Source organism: Pinus tabuliformis, chromosome 5_2 (genome assembly GCF_031772625.1).
Source record: "Pinus tabuliformis cultivar Carrire ecotype Pingquan chromosome 5_2, CPIR1, whole genome shotgun sequence".
NCBI classification, from domain to species: Eukaryota; Viridiplantae; Streptophyta; class Pinopsida; order Pinales; family Pinaceae; genus Pinus; species Pinus tabuliformis.
The window spans coordinates 986,245,712-986,267,699 of NC_142306.1; the positions used below are offsets into that span (position 1 = coordinate 986,245,712).

The window sequence follows — 21,988 nt, forward strand, 5'->3', positions numbered from 1 at the left end:
ATTCATTTCTCCCCTGAGGTGGTGGAGGTTTCCAAGAAACCACACACAAGATCTGTTGAAAAATAGTTATCCATGAAGAAAATACCTAAATATATTACTGAAGTTCAAGTCAACATATCAGAAAACATTGATGATAGGGATAAAGAGATTATAGAACTAGAGGAACAGTTGAAAAGGGCTCATTTAGTCATTACTCGGCTTCAACATGATAATAGGGAGTTGATGAAGAATATTTTGGAAAAGGCATCTAAAGCTAATGAAATAGATGTAGTGACTAAAAGCACTTCAATTTCCATAGGATCCAAAGGTAAAGGAAAATAAGAAACATAGGACATCCAGGGACTAGAGACCTCACAATCAAAAATCCTTGTTACCAAATCTTCAGCTAGGAAATTGGAGCTATAGAAAGAAAGGCCAAGAAAGGAAATTCAATGCAAGAGAAGAAGAAGACTACGTGGATGAAGGAAAACAAACTTTCCATAGGCTACGGAAGCAGCAGAGGAAATATCAATATGAAATCATCAGGCTTAGAGAATAATATTAAAGGGCTAAACAGAAGATACATGATCACCTGAATAGTTTTGGGCTAGCACTGTCAAAAGATAAGTATATGTTGAGGATAACTTTTCCCCTGCATAGACAACTCAAGAATATGTACAGGAAACATTTCACCTTGAAAAAGAAGTTGAAGGCCACAAAACAAGAATTAGAGGAGGAATTGCAAGGAAAGCATGAGGAAAGAAGAGGAACACTAGATCTGTTAGCTGAGGCAACTAAAGTTTGATTTTTGACAGGTAACCAAGATAGTTTTTCTTTTTGCACTTGTTTTCCTAGTGCATCAGTTTATATTAGTGATATACACAGTAACACAAAAAATTGGTTGTATTTCTGTCAAAAGCAACAAGATTTGGTAGAAGATCATAGTTTTGCCACTTTTTCCTATGTATGGAGTTTCAAGAAGGTATTGAGATTGTCAAAATCATCCATCAACCACTTTTCTCGGTCAGAGACTTTGAAATTTGGTCAAATTCATGCAAATAAAATTCATTGCGCTCAGTTGTTGAGCTTTTGTTGTAGGTGATGATTTTAAAGAAGGGAGGTTTTCAATTTGGATAGACGTTTTCTAAAGGGTATTTGGTGTTTTAGGGGTTGTATTCCACCTATCCAACACATTCAGAATTACAGGAGATGATAAGAAGTATGCAAATGATGAATTCATTGTGCTTAGTTGCTACACTTTTTTTGAAGAAGGAAGTAGCGCAACAAATTTGTTGCGGTTCCACACAATCAACGATTTGACCTTTCAATTCAAATCCAGACCTCTTGAAATTTATTTATATGGTTATGAAAACATGCCATTAAGTTTATTGAAGGTTCAAACCTCATCCTCATGCAAAAATTTGATGTATTTTGTTGTGTATTTTGTTGAAGATTCCTCTTGTCAAACAATTTCCAAATTTGTAGAAGGTGGTTCTATATTCATTGCTACAAGAAGAAAAATAAACCTTTTTGGGGAATTAGGTCCATAAATGCAAAAATTAATGTTTTTTTTATGTATATATGACGTAATTTTGATGAAGAAAAGAGCTGGTCAGTGTGTGATAGAGAAAAATGCATTGTGCATTGTAAATTCCCATTTGAAAATTTCAGTGAATGATGAAATCTGAAGTCTACTTGTTCAGGGATACCTATGTCAATAATTTATGGTGATGTTTATCTCATGTTTATGTTTCTTTATATTTTGTTATAACCATGCTTAAATTTTATATCTTCAATGTTTAGTTAAAATAGATTATTTCATAATTCACTTTCAGGTGCTTTGCTATGGATAACTAAACATTTCAGTGTTTTCTCCTCCATCATAATATCTAAAATTCATCCTCAGATAGATGCTTTAGGAATTATCAATTTCGTTATTCCTCTACTCACCTCTCTACAATTAATTTTGACAAATACACCATAAAGGATTTATTATCTTGCCCATGTCTAAGGATTATTCATTTTCCCATCATGGCACTAAAATCTTTAGCTTAATTCGACTCCATGCCCAAAGGATTTTCCCTCTCCCCTGCCATCAAACTGCTAAATTATTCTACCTCAATCTATAGATATAGCCTATGATTTAGAATCTTTCATAAGGGAGAACCCTCTCTGGCTTTGGAAGGGTTAGCTTCTAGCCCTAGAGATTGGTTTGTGGTTACCTTTGGGTTCCTCTCCTTAGCCTGGAGGAATTACGAAGTGCTAAAAGACACCACTGCTCACAAAGTATTAAGGTTTGGGTATTATTGGCCCACCTTATTTAAAGATGATCACACCCTAGTATGAATATGTGAGACTTTCGAAAATGATACTGGTAGAATGAAAAACCCATCCTTTCCCCTTTAGCTTATTACTATTGATGCTCCCTTCCAACAGTAGGGCTCCGACATTGTTGGTCTTGTGAAGCCTCCTTACTCTCAAAGACATAAATATATATTAACAAATACATGTTAATTTATGATATGGGTGGAATCAGTGCCCTTGCAATTATTCAATGCTAAATAGGCAATTTTATTTTTAGATTTAACATTGTCACTCACTTTGGAGTTTTAGAATCATTAGTGTTTGATAATGAATCTTATTTTGCCTCTCAATAATTAGATGTGTTTGCCTCTGATAAAGGGATTAAAAATAATACTCAACAAACTACTACTCTTAGGGGAATGGTCTTGTTAAATATTCAAAAAACAATATGATAAAAATCCTTAAAAGAACAATTGATGAGCATCATAAAAACTGACATACTGCCCTTTTTAATGAATTAATGGATGATTGGGTAATCTGTAAAGTTGCAATTAGGAATTCACCTTGTTGACCACTACGTGTCAACGACCCATAGCAGTACACCCCCTTTTTTTGCTAAAGGGATAGTGCTTGATCGATGTATTCATGCCGTCTAGCTACCATCATCAGCTTGATCATCATCTTATAATGTAAACCCAGTCTGCATGTGTATATTGTAAATAATATCAATAGATCTGTGTCGTGTATGTAATTACCTAGGTAAAACTACTTTTCTGGTGATGACCTACATTCCGGGAGGTTTTTTGTCACACTAATCCATTCTCAGATGGTCGACATAGTTTTCCTTTAGCCTTACCCCAAAGCCGGAATGGATTTTGTCCTTACGATATTAGGGGAGTCCTAGTGTTCTAGATTGAGTCTATGTAAAAGTAATTTGGGAATAATCCTAACTATTTGGTTAGGTTATTTTATTACAAATTGCTTGATATGCTAGATTATGTTTGTGTCATAGAACTGGGTAGTCTATGAGGGCCTTTTGCAAATGGGTTTCCCCCTTGAGATGTAAAAAATGTAAAGATAGTGATGTAAAGTGTCTTGAGGGTTGAAAAAATAATTTATCCCCTCGTAGGTTAATTAATTAAATTTTCCGGCCAAAATTAATTAAAATCCTAAGCGAGAAATTTAATTAATTCTAAGTCCTAGGTAAATTTAAATTCTTCGAAAGCAAAATTCGTCGATCCTTAAAAATTAAATTTTAAGAGGTCCAGGGACTAAGGTAAATTAATTATGTTGCTAAATTCTAAGCCTTTGCTCCCTAGGGTTAAGTCAAAGTCAAAATTTTGAGGAAAATAATTCAAAAATTTAATTTTTGAATTAATTAAAATGCATTTAATCGAAAAAATCGAATTTCCTCAAGAATTTAAAATTTCGACGGATGACATTAAAAGGAATTTTGATACTCATCAACGGTTGAGATTGCTTTGACGAGGATCACTCGAACTAGGCATTGGAGGATTTATCTTTAAATAGGATGTCATTTGTCAGTCAATTCATCCGATCTTTGGATTGTGTACTGATCCGGATTTAAACAAGAACACAACAAATTACAGAGATAACCATATACACAAAGATGCAGCGGAAATAATACTTCATTTCATTAATGGAAAATACTGAAATATGCTTACAACCAGAAATGGAAATAAACCAGCTAGGGCGATGATAGCTTATCTCTGAGAAGATATGTGGTGGCTACATGCCTCTGAACTGTGTTACAATGAGGCTCGAAGGCCTATTTATTGTTGAGAAACAATGGAAAACCCTTAACATTCCAAAACCTAACCCTAGGAGATGAAACACCAAACTATGGGCCCCGTTTGGGGGTAAGTTGGTACATCAACTTCCCGGGGTCGTAACTTTGGCATATGATCTCCGTTTGATGCGTACAATAGCTCATTAGAAAGATCTGTCCGAGCACTATCATTGTTGGAACGGGCAACATGGTCCATTCCATGGACCCATGTTGCCCTTGGATTCCCCAAAAAACGTCGTTTAGGGCCTCAAAACGGCTCCGGAAGTTCAGGACCCGAAAAACTGCTAAAAATAGTAAGTTGTGCTACAATTAAGGAAACTGAAAATGCTGAGAAAGACAATGGTGGGGGTCCAGGTGGACTTGGCAGGTGGCCACCAATATCCACCTGGATCATTCCTCCCCCCTTAGGAAGCAATGGTCCCCATTGCGTTAAGCTCCTCCATGAGATGAGGAAACTTCTGCTGAACTTGTTCCCTGGTGAGCCACTTTCCTTGCTGAAGGAGTTGGCCTGCTTTGACAACTCGATACAGTTGGATATTCTGTTGGCGAGTGTTCTTGATCTGTGTGTCCATGATCTGATCATTTGCAGCTTGTTCCATGCAATCTGGATTTAATTCTGTGGGTTTGAACTGTTCTGCAATGTCGGATGTCTCTAGCAAATGGTGGAAAGTATGGCCGAAGGCGGTCCACATTGAACACTGGGTGCAGGCCAAGGAATGGGGGAATGCTGAGCTCAAATGCATTGTCTCCCATAGCCTTAGTAATGGTGTAAGGACCATATCGGAGTGGTCTCAATTTCCGATAGGCTCCAGTAAGGCATTCCTTTTGCAAATGCAACCAGACTTTGTCGCCCACCTGAAACTTGTGTGGCACCCGGTGTTGATCATGTCGCTGCTTGTACTTGGCATTTGATTTCTCAAGAATGTCATGGACCTGCTGGCGAATATGTTGGATGCGCTCAATGAAGCTGGTGGCCTTATCTGTTTCGGACTGGACATGAGCTGAATTCATGTGAGTAGCTGCAAGGGGCATGGCCACATCAATGGGGCATAGTGGCTGGAATCCCAAACCCACCTGAAAAGGGCTATGGCCAGTGGAGTTGTGAAGAGCTCGGTTGTAGCTATGCTGAACATAGGGGAGGCTCTCATCCCATGTGCGTGGATGCTTTGAGTTATACATGCGCAGAATGTGCACAATCATCCTGTTGACAACCTCTGTCTGGCCATCAGTTTGAGGATGGAAGGCTGTGGACTTCGTGAGTTTGGTGTCCAGCATTGACCAAAGACTGGACCAAAATGTGCTGAGAAACCGACTGTCCCGATCTGAGATGATAGACTGTGGGATCCCAAAGTGTACCCACACTCGTTCAAAGAAGAGTTTAGCAGTGGCTTCTGCTGTGATATTCTTCTTGCAGGCCATCATAATGGCCATCTTCGAGAACCTGTCGACGACCACAAAAACACAGTCATTTCCATGCTTAGTGGAAGGAAGGCCTGACATGTAATCCATGGAGATGGATTCCCAAGGTCGACTAGGGGTAGGCAACGGGGTATAGAGGCCGTGCTTCTTAATGGTCGGTTTGGCAATGGCATAGGCAGTACATGGTCGGATGTACTTCCCAACATCCTGTCGAAGATTCGGCCAATAGAAATAATTTTGCAGTACTGCCACTGTTTTCTCGACCCCGAAATGCCCAGCAGCCCGACTGTAGTGTGCTTCCCAAATCATCTTGGCACGCTCGCTTGAAGGAACACAAAGGTGCCCAAGGTGGCATAATAGGGCATCCTGGAGGTGAAAATCTGCAACATGCCGACCCTCCAAGAGTGTCTGGTATGTGTGGCCGAATTCTGGGTCGCTTTTGTAAAGAAGTGGCCAATCAGCAGTCTCGTGCCCACAAGAGTTGAGCATGGTGGTTAGCACCATGATCGGTGGCCGACTGAGGCAATCTGCAACATTATTGGTGCTGCCCTTTTTATACTTGATATTCAAGTGAAACTGTTGCAGGTATGTAGACCACTTCTGATGGCGATCATTCTGCAATTTCCCTTGGGTCTGTATGAACTGCAGAGGTCAGTGGTCTGTGTGGATGACCGTTTTCTTCCCCAAAATGTAATGCTTCCATTGTCGTCAGGCCTGTACAATGGAATACATCTCTTTATCATAAGTGGGGTACTTTCGGACTGTGTCTGAAAGTGTTTCACTGTGATATGCCACTGGATGTCCATGTTGAGTAAGGACTGCCCCAATAGCATAGTCAGAGGCATCTGTCTCAACCTCAAATGGTTGTTGTAAATCTGGTAACGCGAGCACTGGTGCTGTGCAGAGGCGATCCTTCAATTCCCTGAATGCCTTCTGTTGAGATTCAGACGAAAAGAATTTTGCTTTCGCCCCGCCCTTGGTGACTTGACTCAAGGGCCAAGAAATATGAGAAAACCCCAACACAAACCTGCGGTAGAAGTTGGCAAGACCTAGAAAGCTGCGGAGCTCTGTTAGAGTGGTTGGAGAGGGCCAATCCCGAATGACTTGGATCTTGGCCGGATCGACATGTACCCCCTGTTCATCAATGATGTATCCCAGATACTGAACCTGGGTCATGCCAAAAGTGCATTTCTCCAAATTGGCACATAGCTTGTGTTGCCGTAGTGTTTGGAGAACCTGTCGGACGTGGTGGAGGTGCTCTTCCCAACTCTGGCTGAAGATCAGAATATCATCCATGTATACTACTACAAAGGATTTGGTGAATGGCCGCAAGATGTCATCCATTAGCCTCATAAAGGTTGCAGGAGCATTCGTCAATCCGAAAGGCATAACCAACCATTCGAAGAGGCCCTCCTTGGATTTGAAGGCAGTCTTCCACACATCGGAGGGTTCGATTGGTACCTGGTGATATCCTGACTTCAGATCAATCTTGCTGAAATATTTTGCCCCCTTTAGTTGGTCTAGGAGGTCATCAATCCGCGGGATCGGGTACCTATTACGGACAGTGATCTTGTTCAGCGCCCGATAGTCAATACAGAGTCTCCACGTCCCATCCTTCTTCTGTACCAACACGATCGGGCTCCCACAGGGCAATGAACTCGGACGGATGTGACCTTTCTGAAGGAGCTCCTGAATCTGCCTCTTGATTTCATCGTTCTCCAGAACAGAGCACCGATAAATTGGTCCATTAGGTAGCGGCGCACCTGGGGTCAGATCGATGGAGTGCTTGACTTGACAGTGCAGAGGAACCCCTGCCGGGGAGGTGAAGATGTCCTCGTACTCCTCCACAACCTTTTCCATCTGTAGTTGTCGTGCAGAGGGACCCCGTTTGGAGGCCGCAGCCACTGTCTTCTTCTTTCCTTGAGGGCGTATCATCAGGAAAACAAATTTCCTGGTTTTGGAAATGATCTTACTGCATTGTTTTGCAGTAATCAAAGAGATGGCGGTAGGTGGTGCTACCTCTGGTATCCTGAACAACTTATTTCCCAATGTAATAATAACAGCATGGGGCCTTGATTCATACACAGCATGTCGCTTCCACAAGTATGGTTGTCCTAGTAATACATCACAAACTTCAAGGGGAGCAATGTCACACAATACCTCATCCGTGAAGGGCTTGATGTTGTATGGGAGGCGACACTGCTGGCTTACGCGAAGATCTCGTCCTTGGTGAAGCCACCCAATGGTGTATGGTTGTGGATGTGCTGTGGTCGGTAAGCCCAACCGCTTCACAACCTCTGCCGAAATGAGGTTCTTTTGACTCCCGCTATCAACAATGAACTGTATCGGGGAGCCCTTTACCCACATCTGGGAGTGGAAGAGACACTCCTCCTCCTCTGGATCTTCGGGTTCATTTTTCTGGATCTTTGCGGTAGCAACAGTGGCGCTGGGATCCGCATCAATGATCTGCTTCCCTTTTTCATACCCCTTATCGGGTTCTGACTCAGAGTCGGAACATGCATCTGATTCTGAAACCTTTAGCTCAGCCACCAGTGACTGCTTGGCCCGACACTCACTTGTGTTGTGAGTGGAGCTCTTATGGAACTCGCACCATTTTCCAGTGTCCTTTCTCGGCTTCGTGGCACTGTTCTTTGCTTGCGGCTTCGGCTGGTTGTCTTGGGCTGTCCCGCCTTGGCTTTGTCCTTTGTTCTTTGGTTTAGGGGCACCTTTCCCCTGCTTTGGATTCGCAGATCCAAAGTCTCACTTCTTTTGTTTAAACTTCTGTTCGACCTTGACGGCATATCAGTATGCTGCATCGAGAGAGGGGATGTTTAGGAATTGTATTTCTTCCTGGATGTACTTGTGCAGGCAGCCACGGTATTTGAGTATCAAATGTTGCTCCGAATCCTTGATACCCAACTTTGTGCGAAGGGTATGGAAATGATTGGTGAACTCCGGCACGTCTTGGTCCCTTCCCTGCCGCAGCGTGGTCCACTTTATGTATTCATCCTCATAGCTTCCGACAGGGTAGTACTGCTCCTTGATGGCATCCCGGAACGAATCCCAGGTGGGTGCGGCTGAAAATAGTGAGCCAGTACTTTCATCCTTCTGCTCGCAGTAGGTTTCCCACCAGTCCTTGACGTGGGGGGCTGCTTTGAGAAGAGCAAAAGAAATCTTTTCCCGACTTGAAAATTCCTGAAAAGAAAAATAACCCTCTAGCAGATTTAACCATTTATCTACGACATCTGCGTCTATCTGACCCTCGAATATGGGGATTTCAAAATTAACTTGTACCTTAAAGGGTATGGCGTTTCCAGAGTAGCTGCTGGAAGCCGATGCGTTGCTTCTGGGTAGCCGCTGAAGGATCTGGGCAAAGCTGTCCATCATCGCGTTCCGTTGTCGCTCGAGGGCTTCTTCGAGCAAGATTTTGATGGGATCTCCTGCCCCCTCGTCTTTCTTCTCGTTCGCCATGGGAGGCCGTCGGGATTTGCGAGGCTGGTCTTGCAAAGGTTCAACCAGTTCAAGCCCTAACTCCTTATATCCTGACCTTGTTGGGGACATGCAAAGAAAAACAGAGAAAAAGCAGACCGCTCCGATACCACTGATCCGGATTTAAACAGGAACGCAACAAATTACAGAGATAACCATATACACAAAGATGCAGCGGAAATAATACTTCATTTCATTAATGGAAAATACTGAAATATGCTTACAACCAGAAATGGAAATAAACCAGCTAGGGCGATGGTAGCTTATCTCTGAGAAGAGATGTGGTGGCTACATGCCTCTGAACTGTGTTACAATGAGGCTCGAAGGCCTATTTATTGTTGAGAAACAATGGAAAACCCTTAACATTCCAAAACCTAACCCTAGGAGATGAAACGCCAAACTATGGGCCCCGTTTGGGGGTAAGTTGGTACATCAACTTCCCGGGGTCGTAACTTTGGCATATGATCTCCGTTTGACGCGTACAATAGCTCATTAGAAAGATCTGTCCGAGCACTATCATTGTTGGAATGGGCAACATGGGTCCATTCCATGGACCCATGTTGCCCTTAGATTCCCCAAAAAACGTCGTTTAGGGCCTCAAAACGGCTCCGGAAGTTCAGGACCCGAAAAAATGCTAAAAATAGTAAGTTGTGCTACAATTAAGGAAACTGAAAATGCTGAGAAAGACAATGGTGGGGGTCCAGGTGGACTTGGCAGGTGGCCACCAATATCCACCTAGATCATGTACTAAGTGAAAAGCCCTTGTTTAAACTTTTTCGGATAATAAAGGAAGACTTTGGGGTTAATTTTCGTCGGTGTTACTCTTTGTGGAAATACTGTAAGATATGTTATTTTCATGCATAATTTTTTTAGCCATTGATAATAGCTTTCTGAAGAGTGATTTGATTACAGTTATCTTGCTCAGTTGCTGGGGTTTGAATGATAATTTAAGTTTTTAATATAATAGCAGGTATCTCTATCTATCTGAATTTTATTATTGTTTTCTTACTCTATGTTGATGGATGAATTGAGTTTTGTAGTAAATTCTTGATTATTAGATCATCGGGCATTTGGGGAAGTTTTCAATTGGACCATCCAACTCCCGATCCATGTTTTATGAAGAGCTCAGCTTAATTTTATCCCAGGCTTATCACAAGATATTTTTTATGGGTGATGTATGAGGGGTTTTGAGCTTAGTACCTCCTCTAAAATTCAAAAAAAAAAATTGTGCTAAATCGATAGATCTGGCTATTGAGAGCCTCAGATTATCAGATATGGGAGCAAATTTGGACCCACACTCCCTAGTTCTGATAAATCTGCCATTCATGTACATAGATATGTAATTATTTTCAGTTTTCTGATTTGGTTTTTCTAGGTTTTAGTTTTCTGGGTCATTGTATATATCATTTAGGTGTTTTATTGTTCTCTTGCAGCTACTGATCTGAAGGAGAAAACTGTGTAGAGTCCAGATCTAGGCGCTGGAGGGTAAGATATGGATCTCTAGGGTTCATCAACATCACTTTACAGGGATTTTATTTAGACATTTTCCAGTCTAGGGGTTTAAATTTAAATTCAAATCTGGAAATTTCATGTGGGTTTCAGGACCAAATCTGAAGCAAGTGGATTCAAAATTTTAAATTAAAATTGCTCGAAATTATTTAAAGAGGTTATGGGCCACCATTTTGAAGATTGATCTACTGCCTGGTTTTAAGGTTTACTGTGCAATTTTTGGCCCTCGCTGCCATATCTCTCTGCCTACGATTTCCTCGTATCTCCTCTCCATTTAGCAGATCCACAACCATTCCTCACATTTGTTCTTCACTTCATCGGTCTGCTTTATTCTCTCTCCGTTTCTGCCATCGAACTTCTCTCCAAACCTCGCATCCATCCGTGGGTTGCTCCTATACATCCACCTGTACGTTGCATTCAAATCCTGTTATCACCTCATCGTTGCTGCTTAACCCTCCATGGCTCCCACAACTACGCTGTTTAATCCTACGTTATGCTCCATTCCTTTGTTTCCTTACCCTTGGATCACCCTTCATCAAACTACAGCGTATTACCTGCTTGCCCTCTTACTATCCGTCTGCCCTTCTAGCTCCATCCGCATGCTATTTCTAAACTTGCTTGCTACCCATAGTTCCTCATATCTCTGCTCCTCGTCGTCGAGGCATTTCAGACCTGCAAACACACATGAAATTTGTTGTCCATTGAGCATCATTTTCTCATCATCTGTTGCTGCCTGCATCCATCCATTCCTCACCTTGCTCAGACCTTGTCGCTATCTTCCAAGATCTGACCTGCATCAATAGCAAACAACACGCTTCGATTTATTTTTGTTTGTTATATATGTCATATGATTAGGGTTAGTGTATGGATATTTTTTTTAGTTTCATTGATTTTTAACTTAGTTCGATTTTACTCTATGGTTTTTGATTTGTTTTTATTGTTTTACTTTTCTTATTTTGATTTTGTTGACTTTCGATTTCCTTTTTATTTGTAAGTATGCATTAGTGTTACAGGGAAAAGTGTCTATTTAGAACTGCTCTATCCCACGAAGGTGTGACAGCTGCCTTAGAAACAAACAGAGAAAAGCTACTTTTGTTTTTCCTTTATGAATTATAGATAGAGAGGAACAGAAAGACCAACCTCTGTCTTGTGCTAATCTCTTGATTTGATCCCTCTCTTCTTTGATAGTCCTCAGCTACCTGCTCCCTTGCACGCCCAACTTCACAAAGTACCTGTAAGATCACAGAAGCATAGCACTATACAAAGACATGGATCTATAATCATAAACAATCTAGGATCAGATGTAAATTGACCATACAAATGTAACAAGCATCAATGATACAAAAGCATGGAGGAAAACTCAAATAGCTTTTATTGATAAACAAGAAAAGAGCCAGGAGGAGTTACAACTAGTTGTTCCGACCCAGCATCAACCTCCCAGCAAAGAAGCCCCTCTTCACCTCAAACAAAGCTTAGATCACCCAATAATCTGATGTTTGTCTCAAGAAACCAATAGCAATTCCTTACAATATGCAAAATTCCAGCCTCTGGATCTTTGGGATGAGGGATCCATATATAGATATCTGTAAGGGGGATGAGTCAGCTTGTGATTTGATTAGTGTATTCTCTCTGATAGTTCTTGCTTCCACTTGGAGACTGATGGCCTCTTACTCATCCTTGGTCGAATTCAGTGAGGCAAGTGTCATAGGAGAATATTCTGGAGGCTTCCATTGCCTCTCCACCTCACGGAATGACACTGCCATTTGTCATTTCTCGCCCATCGCACCCCATAGAAGGGACTTTTGAAATGCAACACACCCTCACAGTGTATTTGGGTGAGATGCAACGCACTTAGCCAGTGGAGCAGCTGCAATGATCTTGTTTTGACCAATTCTGAGCAGTTTCTCATGGAGAACTTCTGGGAGAAGCTGTAATCTGTTGACCTTGTTCCTTTAGGGGTTAGAACAACACTTTTAGGGACTTAGGAACCCTTGGTTTATGGACATTTCATGCTTGGGGTTGTAGGGCCCAAAAATGTCTATAACAGTTGCCCCCTAAAGTATGAGGCCGTTAATCTTTTGGTGTCGGGTGAAATGCTTTATTATGAGGATCCGAAGTTCTTTCAATGATGGGAGGAGACCTGTAATAAGATACAATACAATACATTATCTTCATACTATTTTCATGATCTAGCTGAGGAGGGCATTCCCATGCTCAACTTTATAAATTCATTTTCATGTACATAGGACAGACAATCGTCTGAGTGTAGACTGATGATTCTGATAGAGCCATCATCCTTTTGAGTGGATGTGCATCAATGATGTACATTTAATATCTTTATTTCCGTGAATATATATCACAGCCCGGATGGATGAAACTAGATCCGGGGTATTCAATCTCATCCGATCTTCACTCGAAGTACAAGTCAATCCATGTGAGAAATGTTCTGAAGTTGAACATGGAAAGACATTGCTTGATTACCATTCAATGATGTAAACTGTTAACAAGTGCGACAGGAATCACCGATAATGATAATGACCCTCAAGGTACTGCAGTACAATTCACGTGGTGTGAATAAAGGACTTGGCGTCGAACACCACACAAAATCTTTCGGTCGAAGGCCATTGATGTAAACCTGTCGCCGAAAGTGAGAAACTTGCCATTGAGGCATGCAAGCTTCAAAGTACTGAATGGGGTGTTCCTAGATCAACTTCTTGGATAATGAGCTGATGTCAACAAGAAGTGATCCATCACAGGAGGGCCTTAATGAATCCCACATCAATGACATGGAACGGAGCAAATGATTTTAATGGAGGTGAAAACGATCTGGTGATATAAGGTTCAGGGTGGTGGTCATGAAAGAATGGAGTATAATGTATGGTAGTGGGTGAGACACAGGTGAATTCTCTGAATGACTTCTCTTGAACATATCGGCGACACTGATGTGATGGATTGGTAGCATTAAACCCCAATTTGTATGGTATGGCGTGACCATGGTGATGTGACCGGTGAATGAAACAACCCAACCCAACTCGGACACAGAGTGGAAGTGTCATGTTCAAGAGCGACTTGCTACCAACAAAGTTTCTTTAAGTTTTCTTCCCAATTTTTCCCCAGTCATTGCTGACCAGTACCTCTTTATTTTTGTCAAGCTTGAGGAGGATAACATATGCTTGTTCTATAATTTGCCCTTCGGGCAAACCCATCGCTATTTTTTAACGAGCCTAGCGACAGTGAAACTCGTTCTCGTCTATAGACAAGTTTTTCGCTATTAATCTTTTTAACGAGTTTAACGACAAAGATTACGCGGTTCTTTTCAATTTTAGAGAGTCTGAAAAGGAACGTAAAGGTAACTCCAGAATTCCTTTTTCTTCATCTAATCCCTTAAGTTCGAAAAAGTATAAAACAATACAGAAGGGATGAATTTTCGATACTTTTAACGAGCCGAACAAAACAAGCGCTCGATCTTTTTGTGTAATAATCCCTCAGGTCCAAAAAGATTAAAATCTAGAGGAGGGATAGCACTTCCTATCCCTTTAACGAGCTGGAGAGGCCAATGTCTCGGTAATCTTTTCATATTTTATGAGTCAGTTGAAAAGAGCTTAAAGGAGACTCGTCTTTTGAGGAACGAGTGATAAAACGGGTAGCAGCTGATTCCAGGTAAGGTTTGGAATTTTCCAATCACGGCAGCGTCACAAGGATGGCTAGTGAAATCACTCTTCGCAGCTGTTCTTCAAAATGGGTAAATAATCAAATGGAGGTGAATGATCGGCCAATGAAAAAGTGGAGGTGACGGTGCAAACACGACCAAGGCTTTAACGGCTGAAGTACTACATTCACGATGGTTATTTACCGGGGAATAGTTCATTTTTTAATGAGCTTAAACGCGGGGGGAAACATTTGCTCATGTCTTATGTTTATTTTTTAACGAGCTTGAACTATGTGCTAAAACTGCTCGGTTGAATGGTCCCATTTTGATTTTACCATAAATAGCTTTATTCTTTCAAAGATTGTACTGTATTTTCAACTACTTCATCAAACTAGTCAGAAATGAACAATATATGCTTGAAAACGTGTTAGAACACTAATATTTTACTTTGAACTACGTAAAAAGTAATGAAAAAGTGTTTTTACCTCTCATTTTACAATTTCATTTGAAATTTGGTTTGTTGGAGCTTTGGAGGTGCTTTCCCCCTTTGATTTTCATCAGCTGATTTTGGGAGATTCTGTGGATGATTCTTGGCGCCGTCTGGACTAGGTAGGAGCTAAACCTAAGCTCTTTCATTTCATGGTTTCCATTTTGCATTTTGAGCTTGATTCCTAGTTTTTCTGAGCCCCTGGGGTTTGAAAAACTCATTCTGGCTTCAGCGCACCCTATGTGTATCGAAAGGTGCGTTGAATGTTGGTCTGTCTGAAGGCCATCTGACATGCAACGCACCCAGAGCACTACTGTAGGTGCGATGGGCGCAGAGAAGGAATTCTGTGCACAATTTTTGATGGAAATTTTGCCTATTTCTTACCAAAATTAGGATCTAACTCTTCTCTTGTTTTTTTTCAGAGATCTTTGGAGTAAGATGACCATTACATGGCGAGAACGTGAGCATGAAGAAGAGGACATGCTTGCCCTACATGATCCAGTTACAGTAAACGCACTGCGGAACTGTGGCTTGCTGAAGTTTTTACGCATTTCTAGCATGAGACAACAGATCAACTTACTGCAGTATTTGCTCGATACTTGGGATACTACCAACCAGGTTTTCCAGATCAGGGGAAAATCTATCCCCTTGACTGTAGTAGACATCTATTTCTTGACTGGCTTGTCGCGGCGGGGTGCCCCCATCTCTTTATCAGGTTCGGCCTGAGGAGGCGACTCTGTGAGAGATTATGTTCGCCGGTACTGCAGAGAAGGATCTTAGCCGAGTAAAGATGGCAAGATCATCATCCGTGATGTTACTGACAGGTCCCTCAGGACTATTCTGTTTACTTTTGGTAGGATGGCCGGTGGTGCGGCTCTTCATGTAGCCAACCGATCTTATATGCAGTATGCCTTGGAATTCCTCCAACCGAAGGTGTTCAACTGGTGCGACGCAGTACTTCTTGTGATGAAAGAACAGTTGACTAAGATAAAGAGCGGGAGGTTGAAGAACTTTGGGTATGGTTATATTTTGACCGCCTTTGCCTTGGAGAAGATACCACTGATGCAGCCGCAGTATATTGCACTCGATTTACCTTCACCTACTGAACCACGTATGCAGAGATGGGTTGACCATATGTCTAGGCATACTGGTCAGTCTCAAATTTCATTTTCTGATACCTTCTTCAGGTGGTTTGATTGTCAGGAGATGGTTTATTCCGAGTATCCATATGCTAGCATGGACTTCCGGGGTGATCCAGATCTAGTACTGCCGGATGGCGAACAGTGGGGCGCCATTGGTAAAATCTTTGACCATATTTCTGTTTATCGTTTTTCATTTATAATGTCCTTGTGCTTTATTCTATCAAGACTTTAATCAAACTCATGTGTACATGCAGATGTTGGTCTTGTTCGTCCAGTAGTTCGCCTGAGAGTACTAGCTACCGCCACAGCAGGAGCGGTTGTCAGAAGGGCTATCCTTCGTGACCTTGATGTGCCCGAGACTCTCGCAGCATTACAGGAGCAGGTTGAGGGCCTCACTCTTGGTATTCCAGATGTGAGGACTGACGAGCTACCTTTGAGGCTATAGCGGCATACTACTAGTGTGCCAAGATGATGGACTCGTCTCTTACGCATGATTGCACAGGCCGTGACTTGCTATCACGAGCATCATTAGACTAGGGTGCCCCCTAGCATTTTTAGTTTTTGGTCACTTGACCGATTTTGTCTTGGTTACAGAACATTATGTGTAAACCATAAACAGTTATATATATTTTTGATTTTCGGAGTTTTACTTTGGTTAAGTTACATGATCCAAATGCAAACATTGATGGTATGTTTCTTTTTATAAATGTTGCAAATGTCTATCTAACACATAATTTGCTAATGAGTCAGTTAATGTGTTTAAGTTTATGGAAATATGTTGATATTGAATCAAATCAAATTGTCTTTCCAAAATCTTAACCCTTAGGAACATGCGATAAATAGCTGGGTTTCGGACGGAATATATACCCGTGAGTTGTAGTATTACAAGTTGTGAGTCTAGCCTGACAATTAGTCAGCGTATACCATGTGTGATGGCATCCGAGAGAAGTTCTAACAATGTGCTATATTCGGCGATGTTATTGGTTGATCGACCAATACATACCCATCTGAAACTTACTAACTCGCCGCTTGGATAAAAAATAGCCCAGGCTGCGGAAGATAGGTTCCGCGAACTACGACTCGCTCCGTCGGCATATCCAACACATGACTCCAATAGGTTTGACATCTGCAACAAATGTAAAAAGTGGATTACTTGGCCAAAATAAACACTTTAGCGAAAACAAAAACATAACAAAAGCATACAGGTTACCATTACGCATAGTAACGCTTGAGGTACAACCCATTACGAGGTTGTGCCAGTGGAATTCCGTCATAATCCATTAACTCGTAGGCTCCTTTTTCTAACACTCGTTTAACAATATAGGGGCCCATCCATAAAGACTTAAATTTACCTGCTCCCAATTTATCAGATTCTTGGTCGTAAAGCAAGACCAAGTCACCTTCTGAGAAGACACGGGGTTTGACATTTTTGTCGAACTGCGCCTTGACTCGTTTCTTATGGGCTTGGTTAGCCAAAGCAGCATCACAACGGGTTTCATCCAATTGGATTAATTCCAAGAAACGAGCTTCTTCTTCTGAAGTTCCGGGGAGGAGATCAATTGCGAGTTTGAGAGACGAGATTTCCCACTGGATTGGTAAGACTGCTTCCAGGCCATATACATGTTGGAAAGGTGTAAACCCGGTTGCATTCCTTACCGATGTTCGGTAAGCCCACAAAGCTGAGTACAGGATTAGGTGCCATCTCCTTTTGTGAACTCCAATCATCCTTTGTAGCATGCGTTTGAGGACCTTGTTGATTGCTTCAACTTGTCCGTTGGCTTGCGGATAATATGGAGTAGAGCTGTCGTGAGACAACCCTATTTTGGCAGCTAATTCGACCATCATGTGATTGTGAAAATGCGATCCATGATCTGTGACTATAGCCTGTGGTACGCCGAATCTGGCGACTACATGATTGAAAAAGAAGAGGGCAGCTGTTTCACCAGTATTATCTAATGTAGGCATCGCCTCGGCCCATTTGGTAAAATAATCAACTGCGACTATGATATACCCATGCCCCCCGGTCGAGGTGGGGTTACATGTCATGAAATCGATGCCCCATTTGGCGAATGGCCCAACAGCCACTATTGGCTGCAGAGGTGTGGGTGATCTTCTGGTTTTGCTATCGAAAATTTGACAAGCATGGCAACTTCTGACTGCGGTTATGCAATCTTTGAACATTGTTGGCCAGAAGTATCCTGCTCGTAATATTTTTTGCGCTGTAGCATATCCAGATTGATGCCCCCCACACGCGCCTGAATGACAATCATTCAGGACTTTTTCGGCCTCCTCATGGGTGAGGCACCTTCTCAGAACTGTATCAATACCACGACGGTAAAGTGTATCACCGACGATCATGTAGTCTTTTGTTTGGTATCGAATACGTTTTTGTTCAGAGTGGGAGGTGTTTGGCCTGTATTTTTGGGTTTGGAGACAAATTATTATATCCCCATACCATTCGTTGCTTGAAGATATCAGAAACAAACTTTCGTCCACAACTGTTTCTTTGGATGTTTCATCGTGGGACGATGATGGGAGATCGCACAATAATTCTGCGAAAACTAGAGCTTTCTTCGACTTGGATTTTACAAATTCCAGATCAAACTCTTGTAGGATAGCTATCCATTTTGAATATTTGCCCCCCAGCAACTGTCGCGACAATATATAAGTCATGGGGTTGCAATTTGACAGAATGGTAGTTTTCCGAAAGAGGACATAGTGTCGAAATCTCTGTATCACTTGAACAGCTGCGAGTGCTAGCTTTTCAACGTAAGAATATTTGCTTTCTTAGGATGTTCAATTCCATCGACTTCTTGAACTAAAACCATTGCGATGGTTGTATCTGCTGTAGCCAGATACAGGTTAAAATCTTTTTGATAATTAGGAGCGTACATTAATGATGCTTTCATTAGTGATTCTTTTAAAGCATCAAAGGAAGCTTGTGCAACCTGATCCCAGACAAAGGGCACTTCCTTTTTCAAAAGACGTGTATAACCTTTAGCAAGTTCAGCGTAATTTGGAATGAACCTCCTCAGAAAGTTCGCTTTCCCTTGTAGTTTCTGAATCTGAAGCAAATTCGAAGGTGGAGGAAAATTTATGATTGCCTGGACCTTACATGGGTCGAGACGAATCCCGTCCTTTGAGACTACAAAGCCAAGTAAACGACCAGAAATGACGCAAAATACACATTTGTGTGGATTGAGTCGTATCTTGTAGTGTCGGCAACATAGAAATATCGCTCTTAAATGCTGCGGGTGATCAGTCTGCTTTCGCGAATGAGCCGGAAGGTCGTCGAGGTATGGTTGAACGATGTTTTTGATGTCATGGAAGGCATAATTCATTGCCCTCTGAAACTTCGCCCCTGCGTCCTTCAAACCAAAGGGTAATTTTCAATATGCGAACGTGCCCCACGGACAAATAAATGCAGTCTTTGACTGGTCCTGTGGGCGGATATTTATTTGATTATACCCGGAGAATCCATCCATGAATGAAAAGATTTCGCATCTGGCACATTCATCAATTATCTGGTCAATGAAGGGTGTAGGGTAGTTGTCTTTTGGACAAGCCTGATTTACATCCCTATAATCGACGCACACTCTAATTGTTCCTTGTTTTTCATAACAGGGACAATATTCAATACCCAATCGGTTAGAGGAACTGAGTGCGATCATACCAGCGTTAATGCACCGGATCCCATTAGAACTCCGCAGTTAAGCGCACTTGGGCTAGAGTAGTACTGGGATGGGTGACCTCCCGGGAAGTCCTAGCGTTACACCCTCCCCAGTGGAGTCGCCATTTTGTTACAGGGAAAAGTGTCTATTTAGAACTACTCTATCCCACTAAGGTGTGACAGCTGCCTTAGAAACAAACAAAGAAAAGCTACTTTTGTTTTTCCTTTATGAATTATAGATAGAGAGGAACAGAAAGACCAACCTCTGTCTTGCGCTAATCTCTTGATTTGATCCCTCTCTTCTTTGATAGTCCTCAGCTACCTGCTCCCTTGCACGCCCAGCTTCACAAAGTACCTGTAAGATCACAGAAGCATAACACTATACAAAGACATGGATCTATAATCATAAACAATCTAGGATCAAATGTAAATTGACCATACAAATGTAACAAGCATCAATGATACAAAAGCATGGAGGAAAACTCAAATAGATTTTATTGATAAACAAGAAAAGAGCCAGGAGGAGTTACAACCAGTTGTTCCGACCCAGCATCAACCTCCCAGCAAATAAACCCCTCTTCACCTCAAACAAAGCTTAGATCACCCAAGAATCTGATGTTTGTCTCAAGAAACCAACAGCAATTCCTTACAATATGCAAAATTCCAGCCTCTGGATCTCTGGGATGAGGGATCCATATATAGATATCTGTAAGGGGGATGAGTGAGCTTGTGATTTGATTAGTGTCTTCTCTCTGATAGTTCTTGCTTCCACTTGGAGACTGATGGCCTCTTACTCATCCTTGGTCGAATTCAGTGAGGCAAGTGTCATAGGAGAAGATTCTGGAAGCTTCCATTGCCTCTCCACCTCGCGGAATGACACTGCCATTTGTCATTTCTCGCCCATCGCACCCCACAGAAGGGACTTTTGAAATGCAACACACCCTCACAGTGTATTTGGGTGAGATGCAACGCACTTAGCCAGTGGAGCAGCTACAATGATCCTGTTTTGACCAATTCTGAGCAGTTTCTCATGGAGAACTTCTGGGAGAAGCTGTAATCTGTTGACCTTGTTCCTTTATGGGTTAGAACAACACTTTTAGGGACTTAGGAGCCCTTCGTTTATGGACATTTCATGCTTGGGGTTGTAGGGCCCAAAAATGTCTATAACAATTAGTTTTTTTTTTAGGTTAGTGCATTCTTTTTCATTTCATTTAACTAAGACTTTAGTTAGAATCATAAAAATTTAAAATATTTAAAAATTAAAAAACTTAAAAATCTAAATATTAAAAAAATTTAAAATCTAAAAATGTTAAAAAAAAGATTTAAAAAATCTAAGAATTTTAAAGTTTTTGGTGACCTCAGAATTACTAAGGAATTAAATCAAATGGATTCGTGTATTCGCGTTAATAATAATAATAATAATAATAATAATCATAATGTGGCCTCCAGACGATTAAAATTTTTATTTTATTAACCCTTTTGATTTATTTTATTTCTTCAATTCGTCTAAGGAATAATTAAAATTAAAATTTGAAGTTCCTTAGTGTTATTTGGTGAATTCTCATTTTTTTTCTATGGTCAAAGTGCGATAAATGTTTTAAATCATATTGACTATTGGAGAAAGTTAATTGAATCTAGATCTGGCCAGTTAATGAAAATTATTTTAAATCTAGAATATATCGTATATTACATCTTTGGGCGTTTGTATTGATCATTCATGATTGTCACTATTCGTCGCATATTGGAAAATTGTCCTGGATAACTTGTTTTCTTACTTAATCTATGGTTAATTGAACATAAAGGCATTGGTCTATAATTGTTTCTATCTTGTGGTCGTGTCTTGGTTACATTAGCATTTAATCTATTCATCTGAGTTAATTGAGATTCATTTAAATTCATCAAGTTGTCCATCATTAAAATCTCCTAGAGCCCATGTTTCACAGGTTACCCCCATCCATTCACCTTAGGGACTACCCCCCTTGACTTGTCTAGGAGAGAGTCTACATAGAGTGGGTAAAGATTAAGAGTGACAACCCTTACTCTAAGCATTGTCGCGGTGTCTAGACACTTTGTGCAACAACACACCCTTTTCCCTTATCTACGATAGAGAAGAAATTTTACCTCCTAATAATTTTTTACCTTCTTTGTAGTTGTCTCAACAAGTACAGGGAGTCAAGTCCTCTTCCATGCAAAACAAGATAGATGCCTTGCTTAAACTGAAGGAAGAAAGAGAAAAGTCAAAACACATATTGCATCAACATTTTCATATTGTGAAATGTTGGTTTGATAGCAGATATTCTTGTGACAAAAATATTGGGGTAGGCAATTTGGTCCTAAAGTGGGACAAGACCCATGAGGACTAAGGGGAGTATTCTAAGTTTCATAGGCCATGGATAATACCATTCATTGTTAGGGACAAGATTGGTCCTAGTGCATTCCATCTACAAAATATGGAAGGTCGAATTGAAACCCTTCCAATTAATGGGTCTGAAAAAAATGTTTTTCCTAAATCCCTTCAGGGGATTTCCTA

General features: G+C 41.2%; 1 pseudogene; it reads left to right on the top strand.

Moving 5' to 3' along the window:
• The first annotated feature begins 19,447 nt into the window (after positions 1-19,447).
• Positions 19,448-19,566, top strand: LOC149162608 (5S ribosomal RNA; annotated as a pseudogene).
• Positions 19,567-21,988: the final 2,422 nt, after the last annotated feature.